The following is a 12386-nucleotide window of genomic DNA, read 5'->3' as shown; positions in this document are numbered from 1 at the left end:
AAAAAAAAAAAAAAAAAATGCCCCCTATCAGCCATGAATGATGCCCCCCTAATATACCCATATCAGCCATGAATGATGCCCCTTATCATTCCTCAAGAATTTTTTGTTTTTTTAAAAAATGCCAATATCAGCCGGTCCAGCCATGAAAGTTTCAGTCTTTAGAGGTTGAAGATGAACAACAACTAGGCACTAGCAAGACAAAAAGAATATTAAAAAATATAATAATAATAGGGTCCAAGACCCAGCGTACAACCCATGCCGAAAAGAAGAAAAAAAAACACAAAAAACAAAAACAAAGCATAGAGGGGTACAACCTATCAAGCATGCCAAAAAAAGAAATGAATAAAAAATAAAAAAGAAAGTGGCCTAAGTGGTGTAGAAATATTAAAAAGAACAATTTTTTTTTAAAAAAAAAAACAACAAAAAGAATTAAAAAAAAAAATGTTTTGTTCCACTAAAGCTTCAGTTTTGTTTTCTCCGCTGCATTTTCTCAGTTTCTCTTGCATTTTCTTACTCCAAATCCGATCTACCTCTTGAGGACTTAGCAAATTTGTGTTTTTCTTTCACAGTTTTACTTTCCAGTTTTCAACTTCAATGAGGTAAATTAATTCACTTTCACAATTTCATTGTTCTTGTAAATTTTTACAAATTTTATTTTTTTTTGTTTTGTAAATTCACAGATTCACTGTTCTTGTAAATTAATTGTTTTCATGATGTTGTTTCTAAATTCTAACTTTTGTTTCTATCTTTGTAATCTTAAAAGACTGAAGATCAATTGTCCAATCTCTGCATTTTCTTCTTGAGGACTTGGGACGTTGGCGTTTTTTCATCCTATTGAGGTATGTAATTAAATTTTTCGATTTAAATTGTAATTGTTGTTGTAAATTAATTGTTTCTCCTGCATTATTTATGAATTTATATAGTTTATGTTTCATATTTTAATTGTATAAATATATAATTGTAGTTATGAAGAAAAACAACGATTCTATTAAGCTTGAGTCAAATTCAAAACGACCTTACATTAAAGTAGATTTAACAAACTTGCCCGGAGATCCTTGCTTAAGAAGAAATATTTGCGATTATCATTCTAGTGAGAGAGACCAAGTCCGAATAGCATATCCACAAATAGGAGCTTGTCAACCCTTTGAGCATGATTTTCCAAAAAAGAAATTGGAAAAGCAATGCATCATTTTAATCCAGCATGGTTCAAAGAATATAAATGGTTGGAGTACATCGTTTCTAAAGATGCTGCATATTGTTTATAGTGTTATCTCTTCAAATCAGACATTAGAAGTCAAGCAGGAGGAAATGTGTTTGTTAATGAAGGGTTTAGCAATTGGAAAAAGAAAGAGAAGATAGAAGGTCATGTGGGGGCTCATAGTAGTGCACATAATCAAGCTCGGCAAAAATGTGAAGATTTGTTAAACCAGAAACAAAGCATCATGACATTTTTTGACAAGCAATCAGATAAACAAAAAATCGAATATAGGACTCGTTTGAATGCATCAGTTGATTGTATTCGCTTTTTACAACAAGGATTAGCATTTCGTTGCTATGATGAATCTAAAGGATCGAGTAATCAAGGAAATTTTCGTGAATTGTTGCGATTTCTTGCAAAACATAATGAAGAAATTGACAATGTAGTCTTAAAAAATGCTTCTGAAAATCATCAAATGACAGCACTAGACATTCAAAAAGAAATAGCACATGCTGAGGCAAGTGAAACTATAGATACTATTCTTAAAGATATTGGAGACTCACCATTTGCTATCCTAGTTGATAAATCCCGCAATTATCCGTTAAAGAACAAGTGAATGAACGATTTTTAGGTATTACGCATGTTAGCAATACCACAGCTGTAGAATTGAAGAAGACAATTGACTCGGTGTTTTGCAAACATAATTTAAGTATTAGTAGATTGCGAGGACAAGGATATGATGGAGCAATATGCGAGGTGAGTTAAATGGACTTAAAACACTTATTTTGAATGAGAATTCGGCTGCCTACTATGTTCATTGCTTTCCACATCATCTTCAACTCAGTTTAGTTACTGTCGCCAAAAATCACATTCAAATTGCAATTTTTTTTGGTTTGGTCAATAGTATTTTTAATGTTGTTGGAGCAGCATGCAAACATCGTGACACACTTCGTGAAAAATGAGCTGCTGAAGTAGTGGAAGCACTACAAAATAATGAAATGTCTACTAGTCGTGGCTTGAATCAAGAAATGAATCTAAAGAGACCTAGTGATACGCGTTGGAGTTCTCATCATGGTGCAGTTATTATTCTTATTACCATGTTCTCTTCTATCATCGATACAGTTGAAGACATTATTGAAGATGGTTTAAATTCTGAACAAAGAGCAGACACAAATATACTAATCTAATCACTCCAGACTTTTGATTTTGCTTTCAATTTACATTTGATGAAAAATGTTTTGGGGATTACAAATGAGTTATCTCAAGCACTATAACGAAATGATCAAAATATTCTGAATGCAATGAAGTTTGTTGAAATTTCAAAGTTACATTTACAGGCTATGAGAGAAGATGGGTGGAATTCATTATTTGAAGAAGTTTCTAATTTTTGTGCCAAAAATAATATTGATGTCCCCAATATGGATGAACTTTACCAACTTCGATCACGACGAAAAGCTCAAGGCATGAAAAATTTACATCATTACCATGTGGAGCTTTATTATACTGTTATAGACATGCAACTCCAAAAACTTAACAATCACTTTAGTGAGGCAAGTTCCGAATTATTACTCTGTGTTGCATGCTTAAGTCCAGATAACTTGTCTGCTTCTTTTAATAAGGAGAAATTACTTCGTCGTGCTCAATTCTATCTGAATGATTTTTTAGCAATTCAACTTATCACTTTAGACAACCAACTTGAAACATATATCTTTGACATGCGTTCTTGTGATGAATTTGCTACACTTAAAGGGATTGGGCAACTTGCTGAGAAATTGGTAAAGATGAAAAAGGATGTCGTATATCCGTTGGTTTATTCATTAGTGAAATTGTCATTGATTATGCCAGTTGCGACAGCAATTGTTGAGAGAACATTTTCAGCAATGAGTCTTGTTAAAAATCGTTTACATAACCGAATGGGAGATGAGTGGATGAATGACTGTCTGATTACATACATTGAGAAAGACATATTCAAGACTATCAATAATGAAGAAATCATGTAGCGATTCCAAGGGATGAAGACTTGCCGAGACAATTGAATTAGCGCTAGTCGTGACAAAACAAATTGTAAGTTATATTTATATGTTTTATAACATGTTTGTTGAATTATTTCCTTATTCCGATAGTTAAATTTTTTGTTCAAATTTATTTTTTTTTATTATCAAAATTTTTATGCCCCCTAGTGAAGAATATCCTAGCTCCACCATTAAAAGAAGTAATTAATAACTGCTATTGTGTTAGCAATTGTGTTAGGTATTGCCTCTGTCATTACACCATGAAAATGTAGTTTTGTTTTGAAAAGTATGGGTGTAATATCAATGACAATCGCCAATATATTTTAATGCAATGGAAGCTAATGTAGTGTTTAGGTCATAGCTATCTTATATGGTATACCCGAGATATCACCAATTTTCAGCAATGATAGTGTTGTCCTAAGTGACCTGTAATACAATATCGATGCCTTGGATATTACATGCTACCTTCCATAACACTATCATCCCGACAGAGTCCGACCTCGGGTGGCCCATACTACTAATGATGTACGTCATGTACTGACCCGCCAATCAAACATAGGTGTGATGGTCATGAACAACCATTGGATCCAAGGCCCATTTAGTAAGCACATGCCCTTTATACTGCACGTACCGGTGTACCATGTCATACGATGTATATCGTTATCCATTTAATTAATCATATACAAAAATTCCATAAAGAGTAAATAGGCTAAAAAAATATGTGTTCTCAGTTCAGCTGACATGTCACATGTTTTTATTAGGAAAAATTACACTTTACCCCCCTCCCAAATTTTGGGGTGATTTTCAATTCAACCTCCAATGTTTCAATTTTTGCAATGCATCCCCCCAAACTTTCAAATTTTTGCAATTCGACCATCCTGTCAATCAAATCCGTTTTGACTGACGAAACAATGATCACACGACTCGCACAAGATCACTATTGTCTTTTTCTCCCCAAAATGCCCCCCATTCCAAGCTCCGATCACTCTGTGTGTGTGTGTGTGTGTGTTGTTGGATTCAAGCGGCTAGTGGGAAACTGCCTTATTCAAGTTCAATACGATAAGGGGAAAGCTCTTCGGTTAGATCAGATTCGGAAAGAGCCTACGCTTAGTGTGATCCTATCTGATAATGAACGGAAGGCTAGCTATATGCTTTGAGGCATCATCTTCAACCCCTTTGTAGGGGAGGTAATCTCTATAAATCCTTTAAACAAACTTATGGTAATCCACCTTCACCAAAAACTGAGACACTGAAAAATCCTCCGTCAATCACCATAGGGAACTAATAAGCACTGAATGTTGCACATTCAAGCCTCTTAACTCGCATATATTAATTCCTTAACATTGTTATTTGTTTAATTTTGTGTTGTTTTATTGTTTTCATGTTTTAAATAAATATGCAATTAATTCCATTAATTTTGGGCTTAAAGCACACTTTGAGAAGACCTAGAAGATATGATTAAGCTTAACTAATCATAATAGATGACTTAAATGATGTGGTTAAGTTTAATCAAATCAAGGAATGATTAAATCGAAATTTCTCTAATTGGAGTTAAAATCAGATTAGATTCAAATTTGGATTCTAAATATGTTTCCATATTTTGATCATAACGTTCTGCTCAAGTATCGGATTGCAGTGATTCTAGTGGCATTGGAAACCTAACTCAAAATACTACAAATCATTGTGAAATAGGATTTTCCTAATTCGAAAGTTTGCTATGCCAAAATTGTCTCGCAATAAAAGAACGTAAATCTGGACGAATCCTATTCCCATTTGTACTAGAATTGCTTCCTAATTTGACTAGGAGACTCAAGTACAATTTTTTCTGGGATTTCTAGGGCTTCAAGGACTTGTTTGCTTCCTATAAATAGATCCCTAAGCTTCAAGAGAATGTGTGCTTAGTTTTAGATACAAATTATCTTCTTGGAGGCTTGAAGAGTTGAAGAGAAGATGAACATGGCAGGAGGCCATTCTAGCACCACCATGAGCTGCTAATTCTATAATTAGGTGTTGCTATAGCCCTTTCCAAGTAACAATGGTTTAATTTTATTTCAATTTGGGTTTTTTTATATGCATGATGGTTGTATAACTGTGAGAATTGCTTTTAATGTTTATATTCAATCATTATGAAATTCTTATCTTGTCGTAGAAAGTCTTTTATATTGATTAAATTCAATCATTCTTATTTTCTGTGATTATATAAATAATTGTTATACAACGATTTTAAGTGACACGTGATCAATAGGATTTGATAGGCTATGCCTAAGGAAGACGGATTGTACTACACCCTACTTTAGTGTAATTTAGGTAGACAATTCGTGCCAACCGAAGATGAGTTATGCTTATTCATTGATTGTGTGTAGCCTATTAAGGAATTAGATAGTCCATACCTAGGGAAGACGGATCGTACCACATCTTAGTGGTTAGGTGGACGGTCCGTGCCAACCAAAGATGGATTATACTTATTTCTTAAATGATGGTATTTTCTTGACTACTCGAGTCGGGCGAGCCCTATATCATGCATTCTATTAATTTTCTTTATTAATTTATGATTGACCATTGTTATGAAGTTAGTGGTAAATTCAACCCCCTATTCTACCTCTCATTACTATCTTTATTTTTATGTCTTTACTTTTATGCATTTAATTTAGTTTTAAAGAAAATCAAATCAAACTTCTTCTAATTAAGTTAGAGTTAATCTTGAAAAACTTGATAACAACACCCTTGCAATCTTTGGCGTTCGACAGCCTCTTTATAGCCTTATCCTACAAAAATTCGTCCTATTGCGAGTTGTAATTTATTATTGATATATTTTTGCTTTAAAAAGACCACATTAGGAACCTTCTCATACTTAAAACATTGGCACCCTGGGCTCTGTTGTGCCAAATACTACCTAATTAATAAACAATATTTGGTATGTTTTACTCGCAAGTGCACAAGATCAAAACAATAGTATAGATAGCAAGTACGAGATCATTCCCACGATGATTGGTAATTTTTGCTTAAAATTGATTTTCAAATTAAAATATTTGAATTGTCACAAATTGAAATATTGAAAAAGAAATAATAAAGAAAATGTTAGAGTTTTGATATCAATCACTAATCAGACTAATTAAAATAACAATATACCAATGTTCCAATCATACAGGTATATTTAATGCTTGTCAACCTAAAGGCACGGTATCTACTCCTTAAGCTATAGATCTCCCTAAACAACGAATTAGGCATGACATCTACTCTAATTATTTTCTTTCCTAAAGGATTTGCATGGCATTTACTAAGTTATTCTTTAGGAAATTATAAATCTATGGAAATCGACAAACACATGAAGCCTAGGGCATGGTATCTCCTCCCAGTTCCCCATGTTGATTAAGTCAAGAACCTGTGATGAGATTCTTTTGTTACTCTATTAAGCCCAAGATTCAGTCATCCAAATTGACTTAATTAACATATTCATACCATATGCATATGAGGAATTCAGTAAACTAGAAATTAATCAATTTAAATAAACCAAAATATTATTGTAACAAAGGCGCTAATATTGAAATCCTTAAAAGACATAATTAAGGCTTCAATCTAGCCCCTAACAAAATATTTAGCTAGACATAATAAAACTAAAAATAAAATAATATAAAATAAAAGAAAAGAAGAAACCGAAAACGACTCTTAGAAGTAGCTCCAAATTCTCCTTTCTAGAATTGTGTATTTTTCTGTGAGGCTCTATTTATAGGCTTAGGAAAACCTTAGAAGCTCTAGAAAACCTAATAAAATCGAAGGTCTAACTTCTAGTCCAATTAGGACTTTGAAAAGCTAATCATAAGTGGAATAGGAAGTATGGCAGCATCTGGGCGCTCGAGAGCGCTCGATCCTAGAATTGTGCACTCGAGCGCATTCCTGCGATCAATCGTTCCTCTTCTGCGCTCGAGCGGTCACTGCTGACGCTCGATCCTTAGCTCTGGCACTCGAGCGCTAATTCACTTGAGCCTAGGTGTGTTGCGCTCGAGCTTAAGTTGGCCTGCGATCGATCCTACAGCTCCAGCTTTTCCCAAATTGCCCGTTAAGCTTGTAACTTTCCAGAATTGCTTCATTTTCTTCAAAAACCTAGAAAAACACAGAAAACACAAAAAGGAAACAAAGCATCACAAAATAACACGACTAAGAGATTAACGAGCTAAAATATGTATATTTTAGCACTTATTATGCTCCTACCCTCTTTGAAATACATCTAAACACCAGCCCATTTTGGATCCAAATCCATGGGGCTTCCCCTTCAACTAACAGCCAAAAATGTCTCATTTTCTAGAAGTGAAACAGGTTGCAAAATCCATGGTTTTAACCACCTACGATTATGGCACTTAGCTAAGTGCTGAACCACCTTCTCTATTCCAAATAGAGTAGGGCTAAGCATCAAACTCTTGAGGTCAATAGACTCAATACTTAGCTCATACCAACAGCTGATGATAGTCGGTTTCAATATTGACGAACCAAGGAGTTCAGCCCCCTTGGGGTCGATAGACCCTTGATTTGTAATTAATTAGCCCAACATGTTTTCTTTATGGTCAGTCAATCAACCTTATCTTCGTCAAACACCTGGTAGAACCCCTTTGATTTGGATTTGGATTGGACTCATTGGTTCAATAAGAGAGAGAGAGAGAGAGAGTGAGAGAGTGATCGGAGGGGGCATTTTGGGGAAAAAAAAGTCAACAGTGATCACGTGCGAGTCACGTGATTACTGTTCCGTCAGTCAAAACGGCTTTGACTGATGGAATAGTCGAATTGTAAAAATTTGGAAGTTTGGGGGGGGGTGCATCGCAAAAATTAAAACATTGGAAGTCGAATTGAAAATTGCTCCAAACTTTGGAGGGTAAAGTGTAATTTTTTCATTTTATTAAAAGCAGTTGTAAGTATTTACTTACCTTGTCTGCTCGCTCAAATCCTTGGACATCTTGAATTTTTACTATTTCGAAACATATTCTAATGTTATTTGCAGTACTAGATAATATATCTTAAACACATAAAATCCTAGTTGGGAATCAAATTGGATAGAAGGTCACAAAACCCTAATTACTCATTCTGAACACTGTCCAAACGTTCGGGCTCATGGTCGAACGTTCGGACCTGAAGTCGAACGTTTGGTCAAAATGCCAGAATGTATGGAAGGTTCTTATTTTTAAATCAGAATGTAGCAAATCTCATCATAGGCTCCTAATAGGACATGAAGACATAATAAACTACAACAACATGATAATCTAAGAAAACAAGAAGTGGTTTAAAACATTTGAAAAAACTTTTTGTTTTTTCAAGAAAATAATTATACAAACTCATCATAGCACATTAAAACTTGTAAGAAACATGAAAATCATATAAACAATATGAAACAAGCTTAATGTATTAAGGTTTACCTTGAAGATGACAAAACAACCTTAAAATCCTGTCTTTCTCCCCCTAAGTATAGGGTTGGTGAAGTATAGGGGTGAGGGGTGAAAGATAAGGGAGGGATGGATGGATAAAGCTGGGTAATGTGGATAGTAGATTTAAATTGCTTTTCAGATTAGCTTCGACCGTTTGGTAATGCTTCAAATGTTCAGTATACTATTACCCAACAGTGTTAAGGTTGTAGGTCGACTGTTCCTGTAGTCCAGGGTCGAACGTTTGTGCTAGGGTTATGTTCAAACGTTCAGTGATCCAGGGTCGAACGTTTAGTCCGAAATTAAAAGTTGGATATTTTAGTTTTTTTAACTAAAAAGGTTTAAACAAATTTGTAAGAGTGAATAGATTGTAAAAGTGATTAACACCTATATAAGGAAATGCATTTCGGGTTTTCAATATTTGGGGCATCACACTTGTGCACTAAACGGACCATGAGAGTTGTTTTTCCACAAAAATATTGTTGATGGGAAAGACTGTAATTCTCAAGACTTCTTATGATATTGATTAAAAATCATAAATAGGTGTGACCAAAACCACACTCATTGCCATTGGGGATTGCGGAACCACTCCTAGATCAGCTAAAGGGAGTGATCCAAGCATCCCCATTTTTCTTTTTCATATTTTTGTATTTTTCGTTGGGAAAAGTCCACATATTCCCCTCAAACTACCACCCAATTGACAATGTCCCCCCTCCCCCCAAAAAAAAAAAAACTACAAAAAATTGTCAATGTTCCCCCCAATGATAGAATTACCCTTAGTAAAATAAAAACAAAAATACGAAAACTTCTAGAAAAAACCTAAAACTAACAAACAAACAAACAAAAAATCCAAGAGGTTGCCAAATTTTTTTAATTTTTTTTTTAAAAGAAATCCATTTTATAAAAAAAAAAAATTTAAAAAAAATTCCATTTTTTTATTTATAAAAATTGAAAATTTTAGTTTTTTTATTTTTTATTTTAGTTTTATAATTTTTTTAAAATAAAAATTTACGTTTAAAAAAAAATAAAAATTTTTGTTTAATAAAATAAAAACTTTCATTTTTAAAAACTAAATAAAAAACGGTTTTTTTTTTAAATAAAAATAAAAATAAAAATTCTGTTTAAAAAAAATTAAAATTAAAAATTTTCGTTTTTTTTTAAAAAAAAATTGTTTTTTAAATATTATTTTTAAATTAAAATTTTTCGGTTTTTAAAAAAATTATTATTATTATTGAATTTAAAGGGGTATTTTTGTCTTATTGAGAAATTTATGGAGGCATTTTTGTCTTATTGCTAGTTTTGGAAGGACATTGACAATGTTTTGGTAGTTTGGAAGGAACATTGTCACAATTAAAAGTTTGGAGGGACATTGTCAATTAGGAGTTTAAGGGGGTATGTGGACTTTACATTTTTCTTTTATGTTTGTTATTAGAAGCAACACTTGTTACAAATATGATTGCTGCCCATGACAATTTTTGTCAATTATGGACAAAAGTTCGATTCAAAGACCTATTTGCATTTTTAACTTACCACAAATTTTTAGTCACTTTTTAAATCTCAAATAATTATTTGTAACTCACCACATGGAATGATTTTGTATAAATAAAGAAAGGTGTATTGAATTTAAAGAATATTCTGTTCAAATAAAAACAGTCAAATTTAAGAATAACATATGAAAACAGTCAAATTTAAAAATAATAATTTAAAGAATATGTTTTTTTAGAGACTTCTAACTATTTTGGGTAATTAGACTTCTTACAAATCGGATACGTGAACAAACGTACTACCATTTTCGTATCACAAACGTATCCGATTTGTTGCATACTGAAACGGTCAGAGAAGACGGCAACTCAGCCTCGACTTACGTGCCACCGTTGACAGTATGATCTAAAACGGATTACCACGTGTTGCGCCATGCCTAATCCTTGAAGTGGTCCCATTACGTCACTCTGTAACAGTTCCTGAGCCTTCATCAACACTCAACAGGATCAACATCATGCTTCTATGGGTTTGTGAAAACAAAAATGTTTGTATTTCTATTTTTGTAAAGAGAAAAATAGAAAGAAAATTGTTGTTCAAAGAATGGAATTCGGGGAAAAAGAGAAAAGGTATCTCCTCAAAATAAGATTATTTTTAATAATTTCATTATTATTGTTAAAATATTATTTATATGATGGATTTATATTTTATCTTGTATAAATAATTTTATATTTATATTCGTGCCAAACACGAGTGGCGAGTCACCCTAAGACCTATGAGAGTCGTCTGGTCATAGGGATAGCTGGTTGACCATCTCATTTTTTTCAAAGGGTTTTATTTTTTTATTTTTTTATTTTTTAATTGCCACATGTCAACTTTTATTCAGTTGATGTGAACTTTCGTCAATTTTTTGGACAGAAGTTAGATAGGAGTACTATTTTTATTTTAAAAGTATTATTTGCAATACAAAATGAAATATAAATAGATAAAAATAAAATAGTTAAATCACATGCAGCAATTAATAACCGATTCCAAAAATTACAAGTCAATTTTCTAAATATTTTCGAGAAGTTGTATAAGTCACTCTTATTTATTTATTTATTTTTTAATTTTTTGGTGCCACTTCAACAATGAAATAACTTTTAAAATCACAAATCATCATTCTTGTTGAAATAATGAATATGGGGGAATATGAGCGGAAACAAGAGAGAACTTTATCGGTGGTTCGATGTTAGACACCTACATTCACCACTTGAAATAATCCCTAAGGACTATATTGTGCTCATTAACTTGATTTGCCTATAATACAATAATTCCTATTTATAGGGTAATGTCTAAATATAAATATAGTAATCAAATCCCCTTAATTTGATTACAATTACAATATATGATTACAATCAATCCATAAATAGAGAATATTTCGATATCAACTATAATTAAGAAATATAAAAAAAAAATATTATATATTTTTCTTATATTCTAGCCATTCTTGTCTAGCTCAAAAAGAGGATTTTCTAACCTCTTAAAAAAAAAAAAAAAAGGAACTGTAATAGAACGGGCCCACATGATCAAAACACGTCACCACGTGACAGGCTCCATCAGTCGCCGCGTAAGCAGCATTGAGACCTAACCCGCTTAATAAAATGCATCCTACTGTACGTCGAGCACGCGATCCCGCACTTACCAAAAGAGAAACTAAAAGGCGTATTGTATTTTAAAGCTTGGGAGAGCGACTAAGATGCGCCCACAGTTAACGTCACCCGACGCCCATAGTATTGCTTCTCCTTCTTCTCCTTCCTCTGCTATTTCAGCGAGTGATCGGAGGTTGAACGCTCTGGTCAGACACCTTGTGGACGCTTTGCCTGCGATGGACTCTCAGAATCTTAACGACACCGTTTCTGCCTCTCCTACCTCCGGCTTCCACGCCGATTCCGTTTTCGCTCACGTTGTTCGTGCTCCCGAAGATCCCATCCTCGGGGTACTCTCTCTCTCTCTCTCTCTCTCTCTGTTTAGCTCAGAGAAAACTGAGGAAAAATAGTAGAAAATGTTGCCGAGCGTGTTTTTGTGTTTATCCTCCTGAAAATAGAGTTCTACATATCTCTGTGTGATACCTAGAAGTAAGTTTTTGTGATGGAAAATCTGTTTTTCGGTTTATGGATGTTGATCGCAATCGCTGAAGGCCATGTGATCACCGAAACTCTTTGATGAATTTCTCACGCTATTCTATATTTTCTCAGCGGCCAAACAGTGCGTTTGGCTCTATTTTTTTTTTTTTTTATATTGATATTG

The sequence above is a fragment of the Corylus avellana genome, chromosome ca8, assembly GCF_901000735.1.
Source record: "Corylus avellana chromosome ca8, CavTom2PMs-1.0".
Classification (NCBI taxonomy): Eukaryota; Viridiplantae; Streptophyta; class Magnoliopsida; order Fagales; family Betulaceae; genus Corylus; species Corylus avellana.
Note: the sequence above shows the minus strand (reverse complement) of the source record.